The sequence below is a fragment of the Arachis hypogaea genome, chromosome 9, assembly GCF_003086295.3.
Source record: "Arachis hypogaea cultivar Tifrunner chromosome 9, arahy.Tifrunner.gnm2.J5K5, whole genome shotgun sequence".
NCBI classification, from domain to species: Eukaryota; Viridiplantae; Streptophyta; class Magnoliopsida; order Fabales; family Fabaceae; genus Arachis; species Arachis hypogaea.
Window position 1 is genome coordinate 19,271,775 of NC_092044.1, and position 10,991 is coordinate 19,282,765.

Below are 10,991 nucleotides of genomic sequence, written 5' to 3' on the forward strand. Positions count from 1 at the left end.
GGAAGGTGCGAAGCGGGTTAAGAAGTTTTACTATCACATTCCAGTGACGGTTCTCCAGGATACCGTGAAGTATGATTGTTTCACGATCAGTTGTGACGAGGACTTGCAAGTAATGTATCTTTGTCGGCGGCAGTTTTCGGAGGTGAGGACACCAGAGTTGTTGGCAAAGCTGGTTGATGTGGTATCCAGCTCAGGGGGTTCGAACCGGAATACCACCACTTTAGCCACGGCAGCCGGTTTTAGTTCTCGGCCTGCCCTTGGTTCTTCCTCCATCCCTATGTACCAGCCAGTGGTCCAACCTGTCACCTCCCCGTCTTTTGCTGTTGATCTCAACGGCAGCGTAGGCGACGAGGTTGGTTCAAGGGAGAATCTGCCTGACGCTTTACTGGGCGTTGCACCAGTTGGCGTTGGAGACGAATTGTTGGGTGATGCAGAGGAGGATGACGTCGAGCCGGATATGATTGACGATGACAGCGGCGATGATATTGGAGCGAGTGAGCCTGCATTGGCGGTAGGTGGTTCTAGCTCTGGCACACAGCAGCATCCACCTCATTTTTCGTCTTTGGACTTGGATGCCATGAGACAGGAGGGGGTTTCTGGGCACTCTGTTGGATTCAGAGCTAGAGATGCGGAAGGGACTGCTGGTCTGACAGAGTTCCAGGTCGGTCAGCAATTTCAGGATAAAGATCAGGCCCTGTTAAGTGTGAAGACTTACAGCATCCGGCGAGGGGTACAGTACAAGGTAGTCGAGTCTGATTATCGCCGGTATGTGAACAAGTGTTCTGAGTTTGGGAATGGGTGCACATGGTTGATTCGACTGAGTCTCCGACAACGCAAGGGCATTTGGGAGGTCAAACGATACAATGGACCTCATACTTGTCTTGCCACCTCCATCTCGAGTGACCACAGGAGTTTGGATTACCATGTGATATCTGCGTTCATTATGCCAATGGTTAGGGCGGATGCATCCGTCAGCATCAAGGTGCTCCTGAATGCCACGGCAGCACACTTTGGGTTTAGGCCGACTTACAGGAGGGTCTGGATGGCGAAGCAGAAGGCTGTTGCCCTCATCTACGGTGACTGGGATGAGTCATACAACGAGCTGCCCAGGTGGGTGTTGGGAGTCCAGTTGACGATGCCTGGTACTGTTGCAGTCCTAAGGACTAGCCCCGTTCGAGTTGGAGGACAGGTAGACGAGTCTCAAGCTTATTTTCACAGACTTTTCTGGACGTTTCCACCGTGCATCGAGGCATTCCGTCATTGCAAGCCACTAGTCAGCATTGACGGCACCCATCTGTATGGCAAGTACGGGGGAACGTTGCTCATCGCAATTGCACAGGACGGGAACTCCAACATTCTACCTGTTGCATTCGCACTAGTAGAGGTGAGAATGCTGAGTCTTGGGCATTCTTTCTCTCCCACCTTCGTCAGCACGTGACACCGCAGCCGGGACTGCTAGTTATATCGGACAGGCATAACGGCATCAAGGCTGCGCTTGAGGCTCCTGACGGAGGTTGGTTACCTCCATCTGCATACCGTGCATTCTGCATTCGACACGTAGCTGCCAACTTTGCCCTTACCTTCAAGGGCAAAGACGCACAGAGGCTTCTTGTGAATGCAGCGTATGCCAAGACCGAGGTTGAGTTTGATTACTGGTTTGATATTCTGCGGTCTGAAGACCCGGCGATGTGTGAGTGGGCAAACCGGGTTGATTATTCCTTGTGGACTCAACATCGTGACGAGGGTCGGAGATTCGGTCACATGACAACGAATATCTCTGAGTGTGTGAACTCAATCCTGAAGGGTGTCAGAAACCTACCTGTATCCTCGCTGGTGAAGGCAACATATGGAAGGCTTGCAGAATTTTTTGTTCGCAAGGGGAGAGAGGCTGAGGCCCAGATGGGAACCGAACAACAATTCAGTCAACACTTGGCCAAGTGTATTGAGGCCAACTTGAAGACGGCGAGGTGCTTCACGGTGACTTTATATGACAGGGATAATTCCGAGTTCACCGATGCCGAAACCACTCCGACTGGTTCCTTCTCATTGGGTAGCTACAGAGTATCGCTTGCCGCTCGGACATGTGACTGCGGGTACTTCCAAGCGCTTCATTTCCCATGTCCGCACGCACTTGCATGTTGTGCCTAGTCACGGGTAAACTAGACCACTTATGTTCACAGCGTGTATAGGATTAGTTCGGTATTCAGTGTGTATCGGATGGGATTCACCCCTCCAATTCCAGAGGGTTTCTGGCCACCATACGACGGGCCCACTGTGATACCGGACCCTGACAAGAGGCGTGCGAGAGAGGGTCGTCCGAGGTCCACCAGGATACGAACAAATATGGACGAGGCAAATCCAAACCGTCCAAAGAGATGTGGCCTATGTCGCCAACCCGAACACACACATCGGAGTTGCCCACAGTTGAGTGGATCGTCTCACACTGGGGGCCATTAGTAGCCATGTTCTTAGCGGTAGTACTTATTTTAGTTAAGTTTTATGCCAATGATGTTTTTACTTTAATGTATTCAGCATGCTGTGTTAAGTAATGAATATGTTGTGTATCACTTTGAGTCTTGCTACAAGTACCCTAAATGCAAAATTTAATAAATAAATGAACATATTAGACTGTTATATGATGCAATGATTATATATACTCACTGATAAATCCAGTAAACACCCATTTTCAAACTACAATTCCATGAACAAACAACAAAGGAAAACCGCTCTAAAATAACAACAAAAGTACAATGTCTGTGATACATGAATAAACCCTACGGAACAAAATACATGATACATGACTCATCTAAACAGATGCGAACCCATACCGCAACGACGGGGTACCCGTGCCCGCTGACCTCTACGGATAAACGGCTCCTCATCCTCGATATCATCTGCATCCTCATCAGGGCCAGGCTGTACAGGTGGCGTAAAATGGGAGGCTGCCGCAGACGGCCCAGCAACAGACTCTGATGCAGCAGTGTAGGCAGATTGTGGGGTGCTTCCCAAACCAAAATGATCACCAACAGATGCCGTAGGAGGCTCGTTCAGATCAACGTCTAAAGGTGCCTGAGTGCCTGAGGTCTCACCACGCCTCCGGGCCGGCACGTCCTCCTGCATGATGGCGGTAATGTCCGCTAGAAACTGTGGACCCTCGAAGTCCGCATCAAGCGTATCTGAGCCAAGGAAATCTGACCATTGTGATCCCGGAATAACCCAAGGGGTACCCTCCTACTGAGGCTGGTCATGGGCGGGTACACCAACGAAGTAATCCCGAAGAGACACATGCCCAAGTCCAGTGTCACCAAGCTCAGCCCCATCATCCATACCTGACCCATACAACTCTCCTCCATGTCCACCATCGTGGGTACTAACACCACCAACTGCAACAGCCCCTGCACCATCCCCGCTCACCGGACCATGCTGATCGTCGTCATCGTCGTCGGCACGACGCCCTCTCCGTCTCCCTCCCTGGCCACCTCGTCCGCTTCTAGCCGCACGAGCATGGTCATCATCATCTAGAGCCGCATCAAGCCACCTCCACTCACGCTGGCTCCGTCGTGTGCCCACATGAGCTCTCCTTTCAACCCTGCGCCTGTCAGGCACGTCCTCAGGACGATCCATGTCAAGAACTCGCCCAGCACCTCGCTGTGAGGCCTCAACTGGAATAGGAATGGCTCTCGGATCCCCCAACTGCATATCCGGAGACAAGAACCTCTTTCCATGCTGACTCCACCACTCGAGAAACAAATGCGATGGTCTAGGGTCGGCAACAACATCAAACCTCAACACCGTGTCCGCACGGGACTCCCAATACAGATGCCACTTCTGAAGATTGTATGGAAACCATCGATCACCGCCTCTGCCGTCCTTCGACATCAGAAAGTCGATGTTCAGTGCGGGATTCGAAGGGGGCTGCACCCCTCCGAACTGTGGAAGAACCCTATCTATCTGATGCCACTCTATGATGGCAAAGTAGATCAGCGACGTCACTGACCGCCACAATGCCATATGCCGAGGCTCCAAAACCTCTGGATGCACAACCTGAAGTACATCGGGAGTGGTGCACGGTATCCAGATAAACTACACGGAGAACTCTCCATTGTCAGGCCAACTCATAAAGTTTGGTTAAATAAAGAAACTTATTAAGTAGCGTACTCACCTCCCCGTGCTGTAACCGGTCTATCCTCAGCCGCCACATCTCCACTCTAGGACCCTTCTCGCTACCAGAAGGGTTGTATCCTGACCACCTGCATCATACATGTGTCTTATGGCAACTTAATTGTGTGTTTAGGGTTTCTAATACATTATTAACGAACATGCATTTATTTATATTAAAATAAAATAGAGAAGGCTGAGTAAAGTACCTCGAAGCCAACGGCCAGCTGAACGTCTCATATCCAGAAGGCCTAAACCGAGGAAATCACCAGAAGATCCAAGACTGAAGTAGCTGAAGTGGGCCTGCTAACTTAACCACATGTCTGTTCGCCACTCGGCACATGCACCGGTACAACCATGCCAGTGCTGCAGAACCCCAGCTATAGGTACCCATCTCCTCCAGCCTAGCTATGTAGGGAAGCCATCTGATGTGAATGCGGTTACCAGACTTGTCCCCAAACAGCTGCGTACCCAACAACATCATGATGTACGCACGGACATATCGCCGTACAGTCTCGTCATGGGCTCCATCGGGGCACTCACCAAAAGTCTCCTGAAACCAGCTGCAGTTCACTGCGTACTTCTGAACCTGGCTGGGAGGTGGAACCACTCCAAGCAACTCCTGGAACCACACCCAGGCTGGGCGGGCACCCTGGATGTATAAATGAAACTCTGATAGGCAGCCGCTCACGTAACGCCCGTCCACAGGCAAACCCAACTGGTATGCCACGTCCTGAAGTGTGATCGTGCACCATGGATGTATAAAACAACTAACACAAACCACTAACATAAAACAACTAGCAGAAACCACTAGCATAAAACAACTAACACAAACCGCTAACATAAAACAACTAACAGAAACCACTAGCATAAAACAACTAGCACAAACCACAAACACAAACCACTAACACAAAACCACTAACATAAAACAACTAACACAAACCACTAACACAAACCACTAACACAAAACCACTAACATAAAACAAATAACACAAACCACTAACACAAAACCACTTACATAAAATAGCTAACATAAAACAACTATACCATACCACTAACATAAACCAACTAACATAAACCTCTAACTAAACCACTAACATGAAACAACCAACACAAAACAAAACCAGTAAGTCACATATACCGCTAGCATAAAAAATATTTACGTACTAACCTCGTCGTTGATGACCCCGGCTATATGAGTAACTCCGTCCAGGCGATATAACCGTGCCGGATCGTCTCCCATCAGTAGAGTATTCCGTTCAGGTCTTCGTCGGAGAGAATCTAGGTCGTTTTCTCTGAGATTTGGTGGGGTAGGGGAAAGGAAGAACGGTTCGAATGAGGGTGATTCGAACTCCTTATATAGCCGAATCACTAGTAATTCGAACCAGGTCGGTTCGAATTATGAATGAGCCACGCTAAGGGTAATTCAAACCAGGTTGGTTCGAATTACATACGTTGCAAACTTGGCTATAGTTCGAACCAAGCTTGTTCGAATTACGTTGGATTGAAGTTCGAACCAGGTAGGTTCGAATTACATGCAAAGTTTCGTCAGCCTAATTTGAACTAAACTAGTTCGATTTATTAAGAAGAGTGTTTCGAACCATGCTGGTTTGAATTATATAAAGATAGGGCTTGACTCATTACTGAAACGAATTTCACTTTGGCTTATTTAGGTAATTTGCAACTTGTCTTGGCTTATTAGGGTTTTTTGCCCTAGTAATTAAGTTTGTAAAATATTGTCTTAGCAAGTGCAATAACAGATAAGTTGTGCGTCCCTTTCAAAATCAGATTGATCAACTCAACTAGATTCATGGTTATGTAATTTCATTGGTATCTGCTATCAAATGTCAAAACATACTGTTCGTGCGAGATCTCGTCCAATCAATTAGTATAAACTTCATTCTACTTGCACAAATACTGATAATCCAAGTCGTGTTTGCACACCGTCTTAGAGTATTCTACAATTAAAAAAATAGAACCACGAAGTATAAATAACATTTATCATAAGGGTATTTATAAAAATAACAAACTTCAATATTTTTATTTACTTACATTGACGATAAATTTTTATAGGTACGGTATCTTAAACTTCCTCAAAAAATTAAACATATATACTTGATACAAAACATGTGAAAAGTTTTCAAAAGTGACCAAGCTTTATTACTACGAGCAATGACTGATCTAATAGAATTGTATCGATTAGAGACAAAAGTTAACATCATCCCATGTCATCACATGCCGCAAGTTATTGAGGAAAAAAAATCACACATCAGAGATCTCCTCCTCCACAAATGACAAATGCAATAGGCACAATATTGTTGTTATCATCTTGTGAAACTGCAACCGACAGACAACTCTTATGTTTTTCATATAAGTGAATCATGTCTGCTTATACAACTGGTTTACAATGTTTGAATGCTCTAATGCAAAGTAATACCTCCAGAATACCTTATGTAATATTCGAATATCAAGAATCAAGTCATTTTTCTGGCATGCAATTATAGTTTTAAAATAAACGACTGTTGATGACTTCTTATGACACATGACTTCAAACCATTTGAAAAAAACCTTCATAGAAAGCTTTCCAATTGTCGGAAACTTTTTCCATTGCCTTTTGTCTTGCTAGCCATAGTTTTCCATGACTTACGGTATAATTAAATTTCGACTGAACTTCAATAATGACAAATTTTATCTTTATAGATTGGTTAGCCTCTACCATTAGCTTTATTGCTTCTGCAATTATGTAGGAATCTAACTTGGAATGATCGTAAAAAATAGTGGCTCTAGTACAAATGTGACTATCATTGTATTTCTTTATGACCCACAATACTTTCTTCTGATCATGCTAACGCTGATAAGCTAATCATAACTTGTGCTATATTGTGTACATTTGGCATAGAATCTCATCAATTCTGTTTTATATACCCTGTAATTGACGTCTCTGTAGAAATTATAATCTTTGATCGCCATAATCACAGGTTTTTTAGTACTGAATTCCATCCACACACCAAATTTAACATCTACCACAACTGGAGGTTCTGCTTAAAGAACACCACCAAATAAATTCAACGAGGACAATAATTTTAATATATAAATACACGACTTATAATTTTAATATAAATAAATAACAAAATAAATAAATAAATATATAAATGAATCATAAGATCACACATAAATAAATAACGAAATACATAAATAAACAAATACAAATACATAAATAGTAAATATATAAAATTTAAATATAAATATATAAGCTAAAAAATATATTTGACCCACAATAAAAAATATTATTTAAACCATATATCTATTAATGACAATGTTATATTCTATAAATCATATCATTAATATATAATATTGAATGTTGTCAATGACTTAGAAAATAGGGTGAATTTTAGGCCATTTTTTACTCTTTTTTTTAACTTAATCACCAAAGCATATTTGAAATAGAGTTTATATAGCTTTTATTAAACAATTATATAAGAGACAATTTAGTTTTGTCTCATAACATCAAAATAGAAAATAGAGTAAAAAAGAAAAGCTTGCATTACCATGTGTCTTGGTTCAGCCACTTAGTGCAGTGTGACCTACATTCAGTTTCTATTATAATAATGGTAGAATTTTTACTATAATTTCTAAAAATTACATTCACCAATTTTCTAGGATTCTTCCTTGCTAATCCTATCAAGGAACATACAAGTTTCTAACAAATTTTGTTTCAACTAAACTATCAAACCTAGACTCTCAACACTAAGTACTTATCCAATCTAGCAAAGAGAACCTCTCAGGCTCATGACACAAAACAAAAAAGTAGATCAAAAGAGTTTGACACAATCTATGGCTTTTTCTTTAAGTTCAACTGTTTTTGTCTTTTCTTTCAATGACTTTTATTAACACCTTACTAGTATTTGTTTTTCTATTGAAACAAAGAAAGATGAACTAGAAAAGCTAAATATTTAATGTAGCACCATGAAAGAGAAGATAAGTGTAGCAATAATGCTATAAAAATCAGATATGTAGTTCTCAATATTTAGTTTTCAATTTCTAACCGATTACTTCCTTTTGTATAGGGGTAATGTTTCCAAAGGTTGTATAGCCAATTACACTACAAGGACGAGATCGTGGTTGTCTTGCTCCTTCAAAATCAGAATATAGTGGCTGAGGTAGAGGAGGTGCAAGCATGGCATGGACACAAGGTGACAGTGACATAGGATCATGGTTGTACTATTCTTGATATCCTTGTTGTTGTTAAAAGTGTAACTTTGAAAATTTCTTTTTCTTTTGCTTGTACTAATAGCATCAGCACCCTTGATTCTTTCTTTGGCTTTAAGTTGTGATCTTTTTCTCTCCAACCATTTGATGAAAGCTAATTTAGATTTGTATTAAAAAGAATCCAATTTTGTAAAACCCGGTTAATTAACGGCTAATTAGCCTATAATGAGAATTTATTCTAGAAAGTCAAAAATGTGATTTTTGTGGCTAAATATGATAGAGGAGATTGAGACGAGAATTTCGGTACCAATTTTATAGAATTCGGGCCAAGATTGGACTGAACGGGCCAAACCAGGCCAACCGGACCCAAAGTGGGCCCTTGGCCCAACTAAACTAAACCAAAACCCTAGTTTTCAGCACTCTCTCTCCTCACAACACTCAATTCACGCTGAAATTAGAGAGAAGGGGGGGGGGGAGAAGAACACTCTCTCAAGTTCTTTCTCTCACTTGATCTTCAAACCACCATAACTTTTGATCTAGAGCTCCGATTGCCGCTCCGTTTGCGGCCACGCATTCACCGCGGAGAGCTCTACAAAACCCATACAATTAATCTTGAGGTAAGCCACGTTTTGTTCTTCGAAATTTCAGCCTTGTTTTCGAGTTTTATGAGCAAAAATGTTGATATTTTGGGCTCTTTGATGTTATAGGACCCAACTCTCTTGAAGGAGAAGGTTAATCTCGTCTCCTTGGACCTTGGGTGTGGTAAGATTCTCAACCCTAGTGTAATTTGTTAATTCTATGATGTTTGGGTATTGAGATGTTGTGTATGGGTATGATGATTGTGGCTTAGGTTGTGTATGTGTGAATATTGGAGCTTGATTGGTGATATTAAAAAGCTTAAAAAGGGATTTGGTGGTGAAAAATCTGTTCTTGGAGGTGTTGAGGTCTTGAGAGCTTGTGGATAAGTGATTTGGAAGTGCTCCGGTTGAGCTTGGGAAATCGACTAAGGTATGGTTTCGGTTTCCCATATCTAATATGTAATGTGGTAGGAAATACTTAGGCTAGAGGCCCTAAGATAGGCATTGAATGGTTGATGTTGTTGAATGATTGAGATATATGATGTGGTCATATATGTGGTGATGATTAATGATGCCTTGATGGTATGATGTATGAGAAATATGCATGTTGTGATATATGCTTGATGATTGGTTATGGTTGAATTGTGGGTTGAACCATGTTGATGGTGAGTATGATATTAATTATGTACCATGATGATTTATTGGGATTGATGTTGTTGAGAATTGGCATGAGGAAGAGTATCTGATATGTCAACGTGTTTGAGTTTGAGCCACTTGGGTAAAGTGGGTTAAAATGATGAGATGGTGATTTTGATAAATTGTGGTAAAGTGTCAATGTGTGAGTTGAGGAGGCTTGATGTTGAAATTGATATATTTTGATTGATTTCAAAGAAAATGGATGAAAATGGCATGTTTTGATTGATTTTGAAAAGAGTTGAATATGGCTTGTTTTGAAAATGGCATGTTGTGGTTTTGTATGAAAAACATGATTTTTGGGCATACTTTGACGGGACATAACTTGGACTACGGATCTCTGTTTTGTACCAAATCTGTTTAGAAATGAAATTGGATCCGGGATGTCCTTGCCGTTCGAAGAACGGCTGAAAAACGATTTAAAATGAGGAAGTTATGTCCGTCGGAAGATTTGGGGTTGAAACTGTGAATTCTGCAGCTTTTAACTTAGAAAAATTTTTAGCAGAATGACCCCCCGCGCGTAGGCGCACTTGGCGCGTACACGCCGTTCTTCTCGAAAGCGCCATCCACGCGTGCGCGTGATATGCGCGGGCGCGCCGATGTGCTGCACCAAATGCCCAGCCATTTTCCAGAGAGTTATGCCAGAACTGTGCCAGTTTTGTGTCTGGGGCACGAGAGTACCCACGCGTACGCGTGGTTGACGCGTGCGCGTCGTTTGGCTAGTTTTCAATCCACGCGTTAGCGTACATGACGCTTACGCATCGATGAGTTTTCGAGGCCATCCACGCGTGCGCGTGGAGTGCGCGTACGCGTGGACCTGTTTTCATCCCAAAGTTAATTTTTGAGTTTTAAAAGCCAAATTTCATACTTCTAAGCCTCCGATCTCACCACTTATGTCTTAAATCATTATAATATGTCTAGCTATGAGAAGAAGGGCTAGTGAATGTGGCAACTTGCGAGTGAAGCAAGGGAAAAATGGATGATCAATAAGGATCAAGCATGAATATGTGAGATGCGGAGGATGGTGGTAGAAGTGTTTGTTATGCCATGGGCCGAAAGGCTGTAATTGTTGATGAAACGGCTGGTTATGGATTTAACCGTGAGCCAGATAGCTAGATTATTGCCGTGTTACGGCGGGGCCATGATTATGGCTATGTATAAACGCATATATATGCTGTTGAATGAATTGTGAAAGTTGCACTTCCATTATCGGAGATGAGAGTTTCCCTGGGAGAAAGCAGTGGCTAGCCACCACGTGCTCCAGGTCGAGACTTGAAGCTCTTTTGACCCTATGTCGTCAGGGTGGTCGGGCACTGTGAAATTCCCGAACGAGCTCACCCCCAAAAATATTCA